This window comes from Prionailurus viverrinus, chromosome A1 (genome assembly GCF_022837055.1).
Source record: "Prionailurus viverrinus isolate Anna chromosome A1, UM_Priviv_1.0, whole genome shotgun sequence".
NCBI classification, from domain to species: domain Eukaryota; kingdom Metazoa; phylum Chordata; class Mammalia; order Carnivora; family Felidae; genus Prionailurus; species Prionailurus viverrinus.
Window position 1 is genome coordinate 137,312,698 of NC_062561.1, and position 17,620 is coordinate 137,330,317.

Genomic DNA, 17,620 nt, shown 5'->3' on the forward strand with positions numbered 1-17,620 from the left:
CACTGATGATGGTAGGGAGGCTTCTGCTCCAAAGCTGGAGTGACTCTCCTTGATTCACGTGTCTGACTCTGCCAATCTAGAAGCGGGACTTGGTACTTGCTGAGACCCCAGTGTGTTTGGGTGGTTGGGAGGCAGGGTCAAGCCCGAACTTGGGGAGAATTGTACTCTGGGTCCACCTTAACCATATTACTTACTTCCTCAGCTACAAAGCTATGAGAATGGTGATGCACGTGGTAATAATTGAGGAGGACTTGTTTGCATAATTAAATTGTTAATGACGTCAGTGTGTATGACAGTCTTACCTCTATCCAGATGGAAGTTTCAGTTGTAAAGTTAAAGAAATAAAAACATTGGGATTTGCAGAGGTGGTGAAATTGTGACCAAATTTTTCTGTTAATATTGTTGTAACTCTTTTGTTTATGTAATTAATAATAACAATTCAAACAAACCAAAGCACTCTTCCCCAAACAACAGAAGAATTATTTTCACCACATGTATATTCAGATTAAAAAAAAAATTCGAACCAGCATTTTAGGCAAATTATACAGAGACATTTCTTCACTAATTTGAAAATTTAACCAGGGAATTTGGTCAAATTTGAATGTGATATTTGCTTATTTTCGTGTGTCAGAAACAGAAAAATAACCTTCCATTTATAAATCTGAAACTGGATTTAAATCAAGTTTTAGAACTCATCATTTTGACAGGTTTAGAGGTAAGGAGCCGACGTTTACTGCTGAAAATATTTCTGTAAATTTATTTAACATATGGCCTCCAGCTATTGGGAAGATTTTTGTTGTTATAACAAAAGGTGGCTTCTGAGTTGATGGATGAATATTTTAATTGCAGTCTGGTCTAAACATGGCCACTAAACATAGCAGAATGCATTTGACATGCTTCTTTGTCATGTCTGAGGATGTTAACACTTTTACTTATTTCCTATAGATTAATATTTACTGAGATTTACTATGGGCGAGGCACTGCGTACCAATGTCTATACATAGGCAGTTGCCAGCTAAGCAAATAGTTGCTTGGAATTAGCAACTCATTTTCTTACACTAATAATAATACATGCAGTAGTAGTTTGCCAGGATAGTGGGGAAAAAAAAAGCCATTCAATTCAGTATGTAGCTGTACTATGCATTGTTGCAAATACTAGCATGGTTCCTGGTTCCGGGGAGGAGGAAGCATTTAGAGGAGGCAGGTGGGGGCCAGGGCAGGGGAAGACAGAGAAGAGGAGGAAATGTGAAAGGGGGAAAGGATGAAGGAGAGGATAGGAAAGGAAGAGGAGGTGGAAGAGGAAAAAGGAGAAGGAGAAGGAAGCCAGTGAAGAGGCAAAGGAGGAAAAAGCATCTCTTGTTTTCTTTCCTACTGTAGGTAGCCCTGTTCTCCCTGACATTTCCCTGGCTGCTTCTCCTGTATTTCTGTGCCCTTCCATCTCCTGAGGTCCCTGTCCTAGATTCCCCAGTGCTCCCAGGCTGCTCTGAGCTCCCCAGGGAGGCACTGTACCCAAGTTCGCTCACCCCCAGGATGTGCTTTATGCCCCCAATCTATAGTTTCCTTTCATTTCTGAAAGATCTTGAATTCACTGCCAATTGCATTTAGATGTTAAGAGGAAAACCATCTGATCAAAGTATTTTTAAGATATGAATGACTAATAATCTTGTATTGTTTAGAGTTCTTTAAAGTGTTGACATTGAACAGAGGAATCTCTGATTGGTAGAACTGTGAGCACCCCAAAAAAGCAAAGCAAGCCATTCTGACCTTTGGGAATTGGGGGTTGAGATCTTTGGTTAGGGACAAACCCTATAGGTAAGCCTGTCTTGCCTATGACACTGCTTGGATTCTGCCATGGTCCACTCCTGTGGGCTGGCCTCACTCTTCAGTTCATCTTTTTTCTATTTCTAAAACCACAGACTGTCTAAAACGTATGATGGCAGAGGTAGCCACCTGTCTCCATTTGTTTTTGTAAATTGGTTCTTGTTGAGTTGGTAACCACCTGCATATATACTCGACATTTTTGGCCCCAAATTGAAGATGAGGAAATCGAGGCACTTAGGGACTAACACCATATCCTTTTGAGCACAAGTAGTACATGAATATGACTTTCATAGTACAGACCTGCACTTTCCATTATGGCAGCCACTTGCCACATGTTAAGTGGGGCTAACGCAGTTGAGGAGCTGAATTTTAAATTTTATAAACTCAACTTATTTTTTTTTTGTTTTATTTATTTATTTTGAGAGAGAAAGCGCGAGAGTGCACACACAAGAGGGGGAGGGGTGGAGGGAAGGAGAGACAGTACACTATCAGTGCAGAGCCTGACGTGGGGCTGGAACTCACGATCCGTGAGATCATGACCTGAGCAGAGATCACGCATCGGACGCTTAGCCGACTATGCCACCCAGGCGCCCCTCGACTCGATTTAAATTTAAAAACTGATATGCAGTTTAGTTATTGGAAAACTTTTAAGTGTGTTTGGAACAATGTGGGTAGATGAATCTACTTGGAAATTGTTAAATTTTATACAATCTAAATATAGATCCGTGAGTTCCAGTGAAAATTTCTTGCCGAACTCCAACTGAGGACAAGTCTGAAGGGCGATTGCAGCTGCTAAGCTCCCCAGTGGGGTTGCTGAAACCTTTATTGATACTGTATCACAGTCCATGTGTTCCTTCAGCCCAATCCTGCATCTTTTTCTTCCCTTCCTTAAATATTAATTCAAAGAGTTTTCTTCAATAATCGTTCTGCCCACCAACACCCATCTCAGAATCTGCTTCCTGGGCACCCAACGTGCTATAATATATCTATTTTTAAATGGTATAATAAATGCTGGGGGTTTCTAGGACCTCCAACATCTGGGGCCATAGGTATCCATCTTTCCAGGTCAGCCAGTCAGCAACCTCAATATTGTGTCTCTACCAATATATTTATATTCATAAAGGGGGATCTTGTCCCTAGTGCTCAGGGACTGGAGCTGAGGCTGAAAAATGATAGAACTTACTCTCTGGATATCTATGGCTGCAGAGGGAAAGGTTTTTAGCAAGTATTGAAAACTGAGCACTAAGCAAACCGCTGAATGCTCTAGCATCATTCAGAAGTAGGCTGGAGCATTTGGGGTCACCTGAAGGACATTGAGGAATAGAAATCCTCCTAGTGGGCAGAGTTTTGAATAGTACCTCTCATTGTCCATTTGCATGGAAAGAGAGTGTCCTGAGGAAAGAACGTACATTGCTTTATGGCCCCTGGTACATTGTTTGGCCCCTGGTTCAGGTTCTGGAAGACAGGAGGGCAGGAGATTTGGAGAAGAGTTACATGAACTGGCTTCTCCGAGTGAACAAAGTGTGAGAATATTTGTATTTCGTGAGGCTGCTTACCAAAGCCTCCTGGTTGCGAGGGAGGTTTAATAATCAGATGAATAGAAGCTCTTTTATTCACAAAGGCTGATCTGCCGACTGCCACTTCTTTTATTTATTTATTAATTTTTTTAAAAGTTTATTCATTTTTGAGAGAGAGAGAGAGAGTCAGATAGACAGGTGGGCGGGGAAGGGGCAGAGAGAGAGACACACACACACACAGAATCTGAAGCAGGGTCCAGACTCTGAGATGTGAGCACAGAGCCTGATGAGGGGCCTGAAGCCACAAACTGTGGGATCATGACCTGAGCCGAAGTTGGGCCCTTAACCGACTGAGCCACCCGGGCGCCCTGCTGACTGCCGCTTCTTAGCGTGCAATTGGACAGTACAACCCTGAGACTCTGCTATGGTGCTCAAAGAGGGGCAGCCAGGCACATGTGGGAAGGCAGTGATTGGTCTTAATTGGAATAAATTCTTAAGTTTAGATTTATTTTTTATTCCTACATTGTACCTCCTACCATTACCAGCTGAGGAGGAGTAAAGTTCACAGGGCCTTGCAATTAGTTGCAGAAATGCAGACTAATATTTACCCAAATTTCATGTGTGTGTGTGTGTGTGTGTGTGTGTATTTAAATATTTTTTTCCTACCTCTCTTCATCTCATTGTCCTATACAAGGCATATAAGTCTAAAAGTTGTGCGAATCACTGGGGACTGTGATAGAGCTAGAAGAAAAATGGACATCACTTAGAAAGTCTTGAATTGTTTACTGGATGCGTCAACTCATGAGACTTTGTTTTTATGAAGGGAGCGAATGTGAAGATAGTTGAATATGGTAGGTTTGACATTTTAATATATGTTTTGCAGTTTTAAGTATGGAGAGAGGTATATATGCAAAGGATGGTGAAGTCAGAGGGATGAACTGTGGTGCACATTTATTGTTTTGGTGGTGTTAACTGCTTGGCAGCCCTAACCTCTTGTGAAACTTGAGGAGTCTCCCTTTGTGTGAGTCGTGTTGGGATGCAGGGTTCCAACTTGCATGCAGGAGGCCAGACAGTTTTTCTGACTTCTAAAAACCGGGGTAGTGATGTATGCCTAAGCGTAGCCAATCAGACACTCCCATGTGGGACTTTGTATCTCGAATGAATGGTGCAAAAATTCATTTTGCTGGTGGGGGAAGTGTTCAGAGTTCCGTGGTGGGGGTGGTGGGGCTGACCTTGGAATTGGTATGCAGGACCCAGCAAGAATGGCAGCTCTATAGTAACCAGGCTGTTTGTGTAGCATGACCTTGACTGTATTGTTGTTTTTTGGCCTTTCTTTGTTTCTGTTTTCTGGGCCTCTTTCTACAGCTATTCCATCAATATATAGTGGCTCAACATCCTTCCAGCACATTTCTGTTCTGTGTAAGTTAGCCAGACTGATCGTTTTTGTTGCAACCAAGAACCTGTTCTTTCTCTCTCTCTCTTTTCTTTTTTTTGTTTCTGGATGCATTTAAGGGTTTTATTGTTGTCCTTTATGTTCCAAAATTCCACAGTGATGTGATTTAACAGAGGACTTTTAAAAATGGCCTGTTCTGAACATTAAATGAGACCTTTTAAACTAAACGCTTCTGTACCTCGTCAGCTTTGGGAAATTATCTTGTTACTTTGCTGATTATCTCCATCCTGACGTTACCTCTCTTCTCTCTTTTTGGAAATCCTATTAGTTGGATTGTTCCTGCGTACCTTCTCTCTCTGTCTCTGTCTCTCTTCTTTGCCTTTTTGTCTTAATGTTCAGCATTCTGGGATATTTTCAAAAATCAGATCTTTCACCTCTTCATAACTTAAAAGAATGTTAGCAGCCATATTTCTTATTTTCTAAGAATTTTTCTCTGATGGTCTGTTTTCTGTGTTTGTATTTTATGGACGTGGCATCTTTTTATCTGTCTCCAGAAATTAGAGGGTTTTCACTGTAATTCTCTTCTGTTCTTTATTTTTCCTCCACGGTCATTTTATCCTTTATTTGTCTTGGTGTTTCTCTTTCACATTTTAGGCTTTTCTTCAACCATCTGGTGATCATGGCTGTTTAGGAATGAGATAGTAGCCAGGCTACTGTGATAGTAGTCAGGAGCCCTGATACTGATACTGATATCCTGATACTGATAGTAGTCAGGAGCCCTGTGTTGGTGGGGGAATCTCGCTGACAGTGGTGGGCTCCGTGTTAGTTGGTGGGCAGGCAGCCACTTGTTCCTCTGAAGGGTCCCTACACGTGGTGGAGGGACACGTCAGGGTATTATTTTGTATACAGACTCTCCATTAGTTTCTACCCTCATTTCTCACTCCTGCCTTCTATTGTCTATATCTATACTCTGCAGCCCCTGTGCTCAGCCTACTCAACACTCCTCCATGCTTTCCAAGTTACAGAAACATTTTGAAATCTTAATCTTCTGATGGATCCCTCTTAGCTTCTTTGTAGAGAGAGGAGATGAACCTATTGGTTGAGTCTGTCACTTTGAGCTAGAAGCCTTGGGTCCTTTATGGTTTTTTTTAAATGTTTTTTATTTATTTTTGAGAGACAGAGAGAGAGAGAGAGGCAGAGAGAACCAGAGACAGAATCTGAAGCAGGCTCCAGGCTCTGAGCTGTCAGCACAGAGCCCGACGTGGGGCTAGAACCCACGAGCAGTGAGATCATGACCCAAGCCAAAGTTGGGCGCAAAGTTAACCAACTGAACCACCCAGGCGCCCCTGCTTTGTGTTTTAAATGTGTCTTTAATGTGCTCGGAGTTTAGGGTCAGCCATGACACATGGCAGTGTATTGATAGACTGCCTCATGGTTTGTAGTGCATTCTCTCATTTGATCCTCACACCTCTGGCATCACTGGAGAGGCTGGAATGAATGGAAGTGGAGAAGTGGTCTGGAAGGCTTCACTGGGTAGGGAGCCCTTGATCAGAATGACCAGAAGACACCTCTGTTACTGGCCAAAGAAAGCTAATGGAGAGAGATTCCAGGCTGGGATAAGTTTCAGATTCGGGCTCAGAAGTGGAAACAGGTGAGTAGCATTATAGGAACAGCCATATCTGCTCAGTTGTTGCTAAGTCTAAGTTAGTAGTAGGGGGAAATGAGAGATGTGCCAAGTGGGAAGCCGGTGGTGGAGCTTCAAGAGTCTGTAACGTGATGTGAGCCCTCAGTTCTTTAAGAAATTTGAGCAGAAGTCCTGCTGATGAGGGTGACTTTGAAGCCAGAAAATAACAGCGTCAGCAGTGTCACGGGCACACACAAAAAGGACAACGCTAGATTGCACGGTCCCCCTCTCACATTTCCAGGCTAATGGAAGCGACAGTAGCATGAATGAATGAAAGCCATGGTTTGCCCATTAGTTTCAACTTCCTTCCCCAAAGGCTTTCCACTGGAACTTGCAAAATGTGCATTTTTTCCTCTGTCCTTGTCCTCCCAGCCTGTTGGGAGAGACGAATAGGACCTAAGAGGCAAGCCCCTGGAGACAGAGGAGGAGCTGAGGGAGACCAGGCAGGCTGACTGGAGACCACAGGCTGTTTGGCACAGTGCCATTCCCCGTCTGCTTTCTAGATGGGGCAAAAGAGGTGCGCTGGCATTGGGCCAGTGGTGTCCATGCCCTCCCCTGTCAACTCTTGTCCAGCACCGGTGACTCACACAGCAACAGCAAAGCAGGCTCTTGCGGGGCACCCTTTGGCCATGCTGGCCTACAATCTTCCGGAGGAGCACTTTCCTGTGTGCCTCCCAGGAGAGCCTCTCCAAGGCAAACGTGGGCTTTGCCCTGCTGAGTGGAGGAATTCTTTCTGCTCCATAAGGTTTGCACCGTTGTTTTGACCTCTTCTGAGAAAATTTCTGAGTGGAGGAATTCTTTCTGCTCCATAAGGTTTGCAATGTTATTTTGACCTCTTATGAGAAAATTTTCTGGAACAAGTGCTTTTTTTTCCTTCCTTGCCAAGCATATTTATAACAGCCTCATCTGCAGGTGAGTTGGTAACTCTACCAGTGCTCATCTCTCTGTCTTTCTTTCCATTTCTTTGATTCTCTCTGTTTCTCCACCACACAGTTGGTTGAACTGGTCCAGAGCTCTTTACAGTTCTCCAGCTTTAGGAATGCAGCCTTGTTCCCTCTCGTCTTGTACCCAGTAATAGGGCATGATGCTTACTCCCCACCCCCAAAAGCACAAAAAGTTCCAAAGCCTCCTGGTCTGCTACACAAAACTACCCCATAACTGTTTTCCTATGACCAGAGGGAGCCATTTTCACCCAGAGGCACCCGTTCCTTCAGGGCAAGCCCCAAAGCAGACAAATAATCATTCATTTATGAAAATGAAAGATTCATGAGGGACTCTCCTATGCTGCCAGCAGAGTTTAGTCAGGTTCTGATCTTACTTTAATTTAATTAAGCTGTGTTTATTTAATCAGCCCAGAGATATGTATCCTCAGGCAGGAATTTGCTGCCTGCCTCTGAACTGTGTTTTTGTCTGTGGGAGGAGGATGGCTGTGACCTCCCCAGCATTTTGGATTTGGGGCCCCAGAGGCAGGCTGGCAGGTGGTTTGGGTTCAGACAGGCCCTGTGGGGACACTGCATTAAGCAGCTCTGTGCATGTGTGCATGTGTACATGGGCTTGCAGAGGCCCTATTTCCCAGTGCCCCTGCATCTGATTCTGCAGCAGGAGTGCCTGAGAAGCCAGGCTGGCCAGCAGTCTGTGTTCTCAGCCATGCCAGGAGGAAAGCATTTAAAGACAGTGTTGCTTAAGGACAGTGTTGCTCAAAGCATACTCTACATATCTCTTCTGGGTGCTGGGTAAGCATACTGATTCCCAGGCCCCATGATGAGACTTGCTGAATCACACAGAAGGTTTTTTTTCCGAAGTTTATTTATTTATTTTGAGAGAGGGTAGAGAGGGGAGCATGATCAGGGGAGAGGCAGAGAGAGAGGAAAGAGAGAGAGAACCCCAAGCAGGGGCTCAGTCTCACAAACCATAAGATCATGACCTGACTCGAAATCAAGAGTCTGATGCTTAGGAGACTGAGCCACCCACGTGCCCCTCACGCTGGCATTTAAGAACAGTTGTGTTCTTCAGTTTTAGTATATGTGCTGCAGAAGTGAGCACAAGAGCTATTGTATTCTCAGGTGTTACTATCCTCATGAGTGTTTACATTTTAAGGATGGAGGTGATGTGGGCAGAGGACAGTGACTGAAGCCTATTGGGAAGGAATCATTATGATGGGTTTCGGGCACAGTGGGAAGGCTTTGGGAATAGAAGTGTTTCCTTGAGCCTCCTGAGTCGCTCCATTATAGGACGGTGTCTGTCTTCTGCATGTAAGGGCACATCTGAGGAGACCAGCTGTGGTGTAGTGGGTCTGAACCAGGATGGCAGGAGTAGACGTCTGAGCTGATGGTGTAAGTCCCACTCCAGGTTCCAAAGGCCTGAACAAGGAGCACTGGTGTTCAAGGGCAGGAGAAGATAAGTGTCTCAGCTCAGGTAGAGAGCACATTTGCTCTCCCTCCACCTTTTTGTTCTATTCAGGCCATCAGTAGGTAATCAGTCTGTCTGTCTGCCTGCTTACCTCTCACCCTCTCTGTACCTACCTACCTACCTACCTACCTACCTACCTACCTACCTCTCCTATTGGTTCTGTTTCTCTAGACAACCCTGACTGGTACGACGCCCCCCACCTCACTCTTCCCAGGTCTGAGATGGACAATAGCAGAAGAAGTCACATAGGATTCATTCATTGACCAAGAAGGTGTGTCCTTCTTCCTTTGCTTTATTTTGTTGAATGACTGCTAGGGAGGAGTAGCAGAGGGAAAGCTGGAGTGAATAGAAGAGAATGAAAAGAAAGGAGGGGGTTGGAGAAGGAGGGCAGCTGTCACGTGTAGCTGGGGGAATGGCTTTGTCAGAGAGGGCAAAGTAGCATTTGTTTTCATCACATATTCTTTGGTGGTTGTGTCTTGGCCCATTTCCTTTCAGATTGCTTCAGACTAGAGCTGAGAAAGGGAACTTGGCACCAGCTTTCCCTGAGCTCTGAGTCCCGTACTTTCCTCTCATTCATTTTCCTTAGCTGTTTTCGCAGGACAAAAACACCTGCCTTGTCTTCCTCCCAGGGTTGTCATGAGGATCCGATGAAAGCTGTCATGTGAAATGGTGAGTTCTGAGAGAGGGAGGCCCAGTGTCCCACACTCAGGAAAGACAGACTCCATGTCATTATTAATACTGTTAGGGTAGCAGTTGGTTTTATCAGTCTCCAGGCCTTAATTAAGATCTCAGTTATGATTTTGCAAAGTCTTTCTTTTCCCAGCGTACTAATTAATCGCAGGGTTTTTTTTTTTTCTTGTCAAAGCAGGTGCTTAGATATTTTTAGGAGATTCCCCTTTGTCAAAGGACCCTGTGACTTGCTGTGGAGTGGTATGAGTTGTACCTGGTGGAACATTTAGACTACTTGTTGGGTGAAAACTCGGCTCTTTGCATCCCTTTATTAGGTATATGTGGATATAATTTTACATAATAGCCTTTTCTGAATTTCTTTTCATGCTAACATGGACATACCCCTTAAACAAATGTGGCTGATGATCAAACTCTGTTGCTTTGTGGGTGCCATATGGTTTTCCTAGATAGCTTTTAGAACTTTGCTTAGCTCAGGGCTTTGGAGCCATTTTACAGGGTTACTCTTTCCATTTCCGCGGGATGAGGAATTGAGAGACGGGTATAGACAGACAGCCTCCTTAACCCGTTACATCTGGGTCTCAGTCATCTACCTTTTCATTTGTATCTGCCCACCTTGCCATTCATGCTTCCACTGGCCATCCTCCAAATACCAACTTCCATGGTGGTATGAGGCACTGCAAGTACGAAGATGAAAAAGACAGTCCGGGCCCTTAAGGACCTTACAGTCTAATAGGGGTGATAGTGCATGTGGTATTACAAAGTGGTGTGCTAGATGCTGTGAGAAAGGAATGTATGGGAGCCCAAAAGACAATCTCTAACCCAGGACTGAAATTTGAGGGAAGTCTTCCTACAAGGGATTATACCTTAACTAAGTCTTTATTTTTTTAGTTTTTTAAAGTTTATTTTATTCATTTAGAGAGAGAGAGAGAGAGAGAGAGAGAGAGAGAGAGAGAGAGAGACAGACAGACGGGGAGGGACAGAGAGAGGAAGAGAGAGAATTCCATGCAGGCTCTATCTGCACTGTCAGCATTGAGCCCGATGTGGAGCTCAAACTCAAAAGTCATAAGATCATGACCTGAGCTGAAATCAAGAGTCAGATGCTTAACTGACTGAGCCACCCAAGTGCCCCTGAACTAAACGTTTAATGACAGAAGGAGTAAAGGAGGGCTTTCCAACTAGCAGGACCAGCTAGTAGCAAAGTATATATATTGGGGTGGAGAATTTGGCACGGTACCAGAACTATATCTACATCTATCTAAAACTACATTTTATTTATTTATTTTTTTAAATTTTTTTTTCAATGTTTATTTATTTTGGGACAGAGAGAGACAGAGCATGAACGGGGGAGGGGCAGAGAGAGAGGGAGACACAGAATCGGAAGCAGGCTCCAGGCTCTGAGCCATCAGCCCAGAGCCCGACGTGGGGCTCGAACTCACAGACCGCGAGATCGTGACCTGGCTGAAGTCGGACGCTTAACCGACTGCGCCACCCAGGCGCCCCTAAAACTACATTTTAAAATAGAGCATTGAACATGGGATAGGGATGGAGAGTGCCTGAAGATGCTAGAAACATCATCATCAGGCTGTAGGCCACGATAATGAGTTTGTGTCAAGGAGGAATCCAGTAAAACAATTTAAAGCAGGGGAGTGATGAGTAGAGTTGAAATTTCTGAAACTTCCTTCCAGCTCAGAGTGGAGGACGAACTGAGGGAGACAAGAGTCATGGAGGAAAATGAGATCAGTTGCTGGCTGTTGAAGTGATGGTAGTGAGGTCTTTAAAGTAAGTTGTGGCCATGGGAGAGTGAAGTAGGGACAATTAAAGATATTACTGAGGAGTGGAATCAACAGGGTTTGGTGCCAGCTGGAGGTGAGGGAGAAGGAGGAGGCTTCAATGTCAGGATGAGAGAGATGCCATAAATTCTCGCATGTAACACAGGCAGGAGGACAGCTTTGTGGGAGGGAGCATTGAGTGCAGGTTGCACCAGTTTGAGGAGAGAGCCGCTGTCTAAATCTTGGGTGAAAGGTCTGGGCTAGAGATGGAGATTTGACAGTGCTAAGTGTGAGTGTGGAGTTGGGCTGGAACCCTGGGGATGCCCACATTTACTGAAGAGCCGTGGAGGAGTAATTACAAAGGAGCCATGGAGGGATAGCCAGAGAGGAAAGAGGAAAACTGGAGTCTTGGGAGCCAAGGCAATGGCATTTCAAGGAGTTACATGCTGATGAAGGAGCAGGTCATATGGGTGTAGAAAGGTGCCCAGTGGGTCAAATGGCAAAGTTGTGGACAACTGTTGTGGAGAGCACTTTTTGTAGGGAGTGGAGCCAGGACCAGGAGGGTGAATGGCATGTGAGGAAGCTGACATAGAGAGTGATAGGTTATTATTTAAAATTTTGCCTGTGAGAAAGAAACAAGTGTTGGTGAGAATGTGGAGAAAAAGGAAACCTTGTTCACTGCTGATGGGAATATAAATTGGTACAGTTGCTGTAGAAAACAGTATGGTGTTTCCTCAAAAATTAAAAATAGAAATAACATATGATCCAATAATTCTACTACAGAGTATTTTCCCAGGGAAAATGAAAACACTAGCTTGAAAAGATATATGCACCTTTATGTTAATTGCAGCATTATTTACAATAGTCAGGATATGGAAGCAACCTAAATGTCTATTGGTAGATGAATGGATAATGTGGTATATATACACAATGGAATATTACACAGCTATAAACAATGAGAAGGTGCCATTTGAGACATCATGGATGGACCTAGAGGATATTATGCTCAGTGAAGTAAGTCAGGCTGAGAAAGACAAATGTCATATGATTTCACTCATAAATGGAATCTAAAGAAATGAATAAATAAAAAGCAGAATCAGAACTATAAATACAGAGAACAAAGAACAAACTGATGGTTGCCAGAGGTGGCGAAGTGGGCAAAATGGGTGAGGGAGGGAGGGAGATACAGGCCTCCAGTTATGGAATGAGTAAGTCATGGGAATAAAAAGCACAGCCTAAGGAATGTAGTCAATGATAATCTAATAGTGATGCAATAGGACAGATAGTAGCTATCCTTATGGTGAGGATGGCATAATGTGTAAACTCATCAATTCACTAAGTTGTACACCTGAAAGTAATGTAACATTGTGTGTCAACTCAAGTTAAAAAAAAGATAGGCTAATTGCTATAAGATGAGTAAGTCTGGGGGATGCAACGTACAACACGGTGCCGATGCTTAAAACAATATGGTATTATAGACTATTTGAAAGTTGCCAAGAGAGTAGATCTTAAATGTTCTTACTACAAGCAAAACAAAATGGTAATTGTGCGAGGTACTAGAGGTGTTAAGTAACCTTACTGTGGTTAATAATATTGTAATATATACATATATCAAATTATTACCTTACATACCTTAAACTTACACTTTATTGTATGTCAATAAAGCTAGGGGTGCCTGGGTGGCTTAGTTAAGCATCCAGCTCTTGGTTTCTGCTCAGGTCATAATGCCAGGGTCGTGGGCTCCTTTCTGAGCATGGGGCCTGCTTAAGATTCTTCGTCTCTCTCTCTCTCTCTCTCTCTCTCTGCCCCTCTCCCCTGCTCACACTCTCTTTCATATATATGAAATATATGTCAATAAAGCTGGAAAAAAAATTGGCTGTGAGGGAGAGAGAGAGGTGACTAGGGAGAAGATGGAAAGGGTAGGCGAGTCCAGGGGCTCAAAGTGAGAAAATTCATTAAATTAAGTCATTCATCTATTTAGTAGTCATCTCTTATGTAGCCGATGTTATGTTAGGCATCAGGCAGGTACAAAGAGATGTAAGGCATTCTGTCCAGTGTATACAGTTTAGTTGGTGAAGCCTCAGAAATGCAAAGCCGTGGGAGCTGTTATCCTCTTTGCTAAGAAGTGTTGTGGGTAGTAGTAAGTGCAGTTTGGAGTTGAAATGGATCTGGGTTCAAATCCTAATTCTGTTCTTTTTTGGCTGTGTGACGTTGGGCTAGTTGTTTAATCTCTGTAAGCCTCAGTTTTCTCATCTGTAAAATAAAAATAATAATGAACCGTGCAGATTCCTTGAGAGGATTGGAGCCCAAGTCTGTAATTCCTCATGGGTAGCAGTTTCCTCTGTGTTACTCACTACGGTATCCTCAGCACCAAGTTTAGCATAATGCCTGGTCCATCACAGGAAGTCAGTAGATATTTGCTATACGAACCAGTGACTGAGTGTACATAAAGATCCTGGCATACTGGGAGTGTGCTCTAAACGGTGGCCCATTCAGCACTGCTCTGGGGCCAGTGTAGATCTGTCCCTAGATTTGTGAGGATGAGGTCATAGGAAACAAGCAAAATGCTCAAGCCTCTCATTGGCAGTAAGCCACAGGGTGGATGTCCTGTCCTGACACTCTTGACAAGTATGAATGGCTAAAGTGGGGGCAGGAGGGATGCCCTGGAGAGCAGCTCAGACCTGGCCAGACCAGGCCGCGGACAGTCGTGTTCAGGTAGCAGGAGGGTGTGAAGAAGCAACTGTCTACCCACAAGTGGCCTCTGGTCAGGGGGATGGGCTTGCCCGGCCATCTCATCTGAGTGGCTCCTGGCTCTGCCCAGCTTCTCAGCGCCCACCTGTCCATGGGTGCCGGGCTTCTCTGTCTATCCGTCCTTGCCCACAGCCGAGATTCACTGGGCAGCCGCGAAGATAAAAGCAAGAACTGAGGTGGTTCACCTCTTCATGAATTCCTTCCTGCCTGGATAAACATAAAACATTGTCATGGACTTTTTCTCTTTGGAAAACTAGGACCTACCTATTTACTATTAAAAAAAAAAAAATTGCAGGCCAGCACAAAGAAAAAAAATCACTCGGAAATAATTACTAGAAATATTTTGATGTGGTTCCAGGGTCTTTTTTGTTTTTCTCCCTAGTATGTATGTATGTATGTATGTATTTTATTTTTTTAATTAAAAAAATTATTTATTTATTTATTTATTTATTTATTTTTTTAATTTTTGAGAGAGAGAGGGAGAGAGAAGGAGGGCAAAGAGAGAGGGAGACACAGAATCCAAAGCAGGCTCCAGGCTCTGAGCTGTCAGCACAAAGCCTCACATGGGACTCAAACCCACAAACCTCAAGATCATGACCCTTAAGCCACTCAGCCACCCAGGCATCCCTCCTGCCTCGTTTTTAATATGTGTTCTACCTAGTTTCCTTTTGTTCTTGGGCTTAGAGGACAGCCAGGGCCGCTCTTCCTGGGAGAATGAAGCTCTGTGACCGGCAAAACCAGTGAGAGAGACACATGGGCACATCACACACAAGCCCGAGACTTGTTAGTGGCTATTGACCACCTTGCAGAATGCTCCAGAGGAAGAACTGGAGACCGTGATCTCCTGGAACAGGCTCCCCAGAGCTTCCTAGCTCAGGATGCGCATAATGAACGTGGGCAGCCTGGGCAGAGCAGGTGTTGGGGGGTCCCCAGGGTGGCCTCATCTTTCCATGGCTCCTTGGGGAACCAGGCATTCTGGGGAGAGTGGGCCAACTTACTGTCTCTCTAGTGCTTGGGCTCGGCGTGGATGCCAGGGAGACAGGAGGCCATCCTGCACGAGGGCAGGGCAGGGTGCACACACACTGTGCTGCCCCCTGGGGCTGCGGAAGATCTCGCAGCCACTTGTCGGTCCCCCAGTCTCGGGGCAGAAACTGAGGCACAGGGAGAATCCGCAGCCTGCTGAACGTCTGCGGATGGCCTGTACAGGAGCAGGGAGGGTTACTCTGACCCTTCATCCTGTGCCCTTCCCTCTGGTTCTGATCCATCAATTGTATGGCTTCAAGGCAAGTCAGCTCTCTTGGTCTTGAGTGTTCCCGTCTGGAAAACGAGGCTGATACTGCCTGCTTCTTCCTGTCTCAAAGAAACGTTCTCAACTTGGGATATGAAACAACCCAAGATCGGGAGCCAGCAGGTCTTGGTTTTAGACCTAACCCTGTGGGATCTTGGGCAAAGTCACTTTCCCTGTTTGAGACTCAGTTCACTCTCTGTAACATGAGGAGACGAGAGTGGTAATAATAATTGCTAGCATTCTTAAACCCTTGCTGTGAGCCAGGCAGTGGGCTAAGTGCTAGGGTTATTTAGTTTAATCTTCTCATCAATCTTGTGAGGGATGTGCTATTTATTTTTGAGAGAGTGAGAGAGAGAACAAACAAATGGGGAAGGGGCAGGGAGAGAGGGAGACACAGAATCCGAAGCAGGCTCCAGGCTCTGAGCTGTCAGCACAGAGCCCGACGCGGGGCTCAAACTCATGGACCATTAGATCATGACCCGAGGTAAAGTCAGATGCCTAACTGACTGAGCCACTAGACGCCCCTATTTTCCCCAATTTAAGGATAAGGCATTTGAGGCTCTGAGTTTAACTTGCCCAAGATCTCTCAGCTGGGTGAGAGTATCTACTTCATAAGATTTATGTAAGGAATTGGGTAAGCTGTTTGTACATGTGTTTTCCACTCTGTAACTATAACACACATGCATGTGCACACATATATACTCGTTCTGATTTATTACTGTAAGAATATGTTGAGCTTTTTTTTAAAGTCCTGAGATCCAAGTTAGGACTCTGTGATTTTATTCACAAACAAATGAGTTGCACTGCATCTAGGCAGCACCTGCTCTGTTCATTTGTAACGTGCATAACTATTTACCAATATATGGGCTTTATTGTGTGTCTGTGAAGGAAATGTCTATTCTCTACATGTGCTTGTCCTTATATTTAATGCTTAACTGGAGCCAGACAGAGAAAACAGTCCTGTACTGTCACTTTTCCGCTGGATCTGACATCTTCCTCTCCAGCTTCTGCCTTCCGTGACTCAGGCTTTGCCTTTGGCAATGTGTCCGGGGCAATGCCACTCCTGATTTGCCTCCCTTCACAGCACTGCCTCCATCTGCTTCACTGGGGCCATGTGGGAGCCTTTCTCATCATAAAATGTCAGAACTAGAAGGGATCGTACATATGACCTGGTTCAGTGATTTTTAACATTCTCCTTTCCTTAGTAAAAGTCTTGAAGACAAAATCTTCTGTGGAATTCTAAAGGTAGAAGGGCTTGGGATGAAGCATGCTGCGGGGCTAGAGGCACACCCACTAGGCTTCCCTCTTGCCAGGCTCCATCCCTACTTCTCATCCCTCTGAGATAAGGGGCAAAGTGAGTCCCAGAAAGTGAAGTCTCATAGTTGGTTAGTAGCCTTCTGAACCTAGATTCTAGAATTCCATGACAAATTGCTTAGAAAAAGGAAAAAGAAAAAGAAAAAACAAATTGCTTTTTTGTTTTCGTTTGTTAAAATTCTGATATTTTGGACATTAAATGAGTGAATAAAATGAATTTTTCCTTACTAAGGGGCTAGTCTTTTGATTAGTTTGTCAAACATTTGTCATGCATGTGATCTTACTAGGTGCTTAAGAATTCATGATTTGAATGCAGACAAACAAAACCAGCCTCTGGTGGTAATCAGAATCAGAGAGTGTCTATAGTTAAGATCAGATTTCATTATAAGTAGCAGGCATCCCGAGTAATTATGGCTTAAACAAGCTGGAAGTGTGTTTCTTTCTCATAGTCAGGTCTAGAGGTAGACAGTTCAGAGCTAGTATGGTGGCTCTGTTCCGTAGAGTTCTCTGCAATATCTAGGGCATGGTTCTAGACTTCTTGTACCAAGATGGTGGCTAGAGCTCTGGCCACATCTACCAGACAGCTGCATGGAGAAAAGAACAGAGAAGAAAGGGGGCAAAGGGCCCAGGCCTGTTCCATGTTAATGGAATTTCCCAAACATTGCCAGAGAGAAACCTCAGTTGATGTGCACTGGCTTGAAGTAGTCATACATCATTCCTAAGTATATTCTAGGCAGCCCTGTGCCCAGCTAAATATCAAGGATTGTACTGTAAAAGGTGATGGGGACAATGAATATTGGGGGACACTCTGCCACAAAGTGAACTTCTCATGTTTATTTTTCCCTATTCTTTGATTTTGCTAAACAGATTTTGAGGGAGCCTGTAGGTATTGAGTGTGTAGGAAGTGTGGGGGTGGGGGAAGTAGGGTGGACTCCAGAAAGGGAGGGGCTGATTGGTAATGGCTGATGGAGGCAGATGTGGGTC